This window comes from Mesoplodon densirostris, unplaced genomic scaffold (genome assembly GCF_025265405.1).
Source record: "Mesoplodon densirostris isolate mMesDen1 unplaced genomic scaffold, mMesDen1 primary haplotype scaffold_37, whole genome shotgun sequence".
NCBI classification, from domain to species: domain Eukaryota; kingdom Metazoa; phylum Chordata; class Mammalia; order Artiodactyla; family Ziphiidae; genus Mesoplodon; species Mesoplodon densirostris.
Window position 1 is genome coordinate 2013587 of NW_026778196.1, and position 3408 is coordinate 2016994.

Consider the following 3408-nt stretch of genomic DNA (forward strand, 5'->3'; position numbering starts at 1 on the left):
CATGGAGCATTTTGATTTCATTGTGATGACAATAGCTTGAAGCATTATGATGATGGGCATGGTGCATTGTGATGACAGGATTCTTGGAGCATTGAGATGAAAAGTGGCATGGAGCATTGTGATTACAGGGGTCTTGGAGCATTGTGATGACAAGGGCATGGAACATTGTGATGAGAAGGCCATGGAACATTCTGATGACATGCGTCATGGAGCTTTGTGATGACAAGGGCATGGAGCATTGTGATTACAGGGGTTTTGGAGCATTGTGATGGCAAGTGTCATGGAGCCTTGTGATGACAAGGCCGTGGAAAATTTTGATGACATGGGTCATGAAGCATTGTTATGACAGGGGTAATGGAGCATTGTGATCAGAAGGGCATGGAGCATTCAATTAAAAGTTTTATGGAACATTGCTATGACAAATTTGCGGACTGTTGTGATGAAAAGCACGTTTCACATTGTGATGACAAGGGTCATCAGGCATGGTTCTGACAAAGGCATGGAGCATTGTGATGACAAGGGTCACAGAGCATTGTGATGAATAGTTCAAGGAGCATTGTGGTTACAAATGTCACAGAAACTTATGATGACGCAGGCATGGACCATTGTGATGACAAACGTTATGCGGCATTTTGATGACTGGAGTCACGGAGCATTGTGATGACAGGGGTCATGGAGCATTGTGATGACAAGGGCATGCAGCATTGTGATGAGAAGGTCATGGAGTATTGTGAAGACAGTTGTCAGGGAGAATTGTGAGGACATATGTCATGTTCCATTGTGATGACAATGGAATGGGGCATTGTGATGCCAAATTTAATGGAGGATTGTGATGACTAATATAATGGAGCATTGTGATGACTAGGGATTGGAGCATTCTGATAACAAGGGCCATTGAGAATTTTCATGACAAGGTCGTGAAGCATTGTGATGACAATTTCCTGGAGTATTGTGATGACAAAACCATGGAGCCTTGTGATGAAAAGTCTCATTGAGCATACTGAATAAAAGGGGCATGGAGCATTGAGATTATAGGGGTCTTGGAACATTGTGATGACAAGGGCATGGAGCATTGTGAGGAGAAGGCCAAGGAGCATTCTGATGACATGCGTCATTGAGCTTTGTGATGACAAGGGCATGTAGCATTGTGATTACAAGGGTCTTGGAGCATCATGATGAAAAGGGCATGGATCATTGTGATGAAAATGGCATGGGCCCTTGTCATGACAGGGTTCAAGGAGCATACAGACAACAAGTGTCAGGGAGCATTTTGATGACAAGTGTATTGAGCATTGTGAGGACAAAGATCATGGAGCATTGTGATGGGAAGACCATGGATAATTGTGATGACGAGCGTCATGGCGCATTGTGACGACAGGTGTTATGGAATATTGTGATCACAAGGGTTTCGAGCATTGTTATGACAGAGGTCATGGAGCATTTTGATTTCATTGTGATGACAATAGTATGAAGCATTATGATGATGGGCATGGTGCATTGTGATGACTGTGTTCATGGAACATTGTGATGAAAAGGGGCATGGAGCATTTTGATTACAGGGGTCTTGGAGCATTGTGATGAGAAGGGTCATGGAGCCTTGTGATGAAAAGGTCATGGAACATCGTGATGGCAGGGGTCATGGTATATTGTTATGACAGTTGTAATGGAGCATTGTGATGGCAAGGGAATGGAGCATTTTGATGACAAGGGTGTTGTGCATTGTGATAAGAAGGGCAGGGAGCATTGTGATGACGGGGTCATGGAGCAATGTGAAGAAAGAGTCATGGAATATTTTGATGACTGTGGTTATGGAACATTGTGATGTCAGGGGTCATGGACATTTTGATGAAAAAGGTCATGGAGCATTTTGATGACAGGGGTTATGGAACATTGTGATGTCAGGGGTCATCAAACAAGGTGATGACAAGTGCATGTAGCATTGTGATGACAGGCGTCATGGAACACTGTGATGACAGAGGTGTGGGAGTATTGTGACGAATAGTTATGTAACATTGTGACATCAATGGTGAGAGAGCATTTTGATGAGAAGTGCATGGAGCATCTTGATGACAAGTTTTATGGAGCATTGAGATGACAAGATGGTGGAGCACTGTGATGACAAGCGCATGGTGCATTCTGATGACATGTGTCATGCAGCATTGTGCTGACATGCGCATGGAGCATTGTGATGACAAGGGTCATGGAGAATTGTGCTGAGAAAGTTATAGAGCATTGTGATGACAAGGGACAAAGAGCATTGTGATGAAATGTTCATGGAGCATTGTGTTTAAAATATCACAGAGACTGTTGATGACGAGGGCATGGACCATAGTGATGACAAAGGTCATGAAGTATTGTGATGACTGGAGTCACGGAACATTGTGATGACAGGGGTCATGGAGCATTGTGATAACGTGGGCATGGAGCATTGTGATGATAAGGGCATGGAGCATCGGTCTAATATTTTTCATGGATTATTGTGATGACAGTTGGAATGTCGCATTGTGATGACATGGGCATGGAGCATTCTGATGACAAGCTTGTGGAGTATTTTGATGACAAGAGAATGGAGCATAGTGATGACAAGATTATGTATCATTATGCTGACAAAGGCTTTGTGATTACAAGGTTCATGGAGAACTGTGATTACAAGCGTCATGAAGTATGGTGATTACACCGGTCATGGAGCATTGGTATGACAAGGGCATGGAGCATTTTGATGACAAGTGTCCCGGATCATTGTGTTGTCAGGGTTCATGGAAGGTTGTGATGACAGTGGTCATGGAGCACTGTGATGACAGGGGTCATGGAACATTGTGATGAGAAGACCATGGATAATTGTGATGTCGAGCGTCATGGAGCACTGTAATGACAAGTGGTATGGAGCATTGTGGTGACAGTGGCCATGGAGCATTGTGATGACAAGGGTCATGGAGCATTCTGATGAAAAGCTTGTGGAGTATTGTGATGAAAATAGCATGGAGCATTGTGATGAAAAGTGCATGGAACATTGTGATGACAATGACATGGAGCATTGTAATGGCAAGTGTCATGGAGCTTTGTGATGACAAAAGTCATGGAGCATTTTGATGACAAGGGTTATGGAACATTGTGATGTCAGGGGTCATCGAACATTGTGAAGATAAGTGCACGTTGCATTGTGATGAAAGGAGTCATGGAACATTGTGATGACAGGGGTCATGGAGCATTGTGATGACAGTGGCATGGAGCATTGGTCTGACAAATTTCAAAGATTATTGTGATGAGAATGGGCATGGTGCAATGTGATGACAAGGGCATGGAGCACTGTGATGATAAGGTCATGGAGTATTGTGAAGACAGGTGTCAAGGACCATTGTGATGACATATGTCATGGTATGTTCCATGGCGATGACAATGGCATGGAAC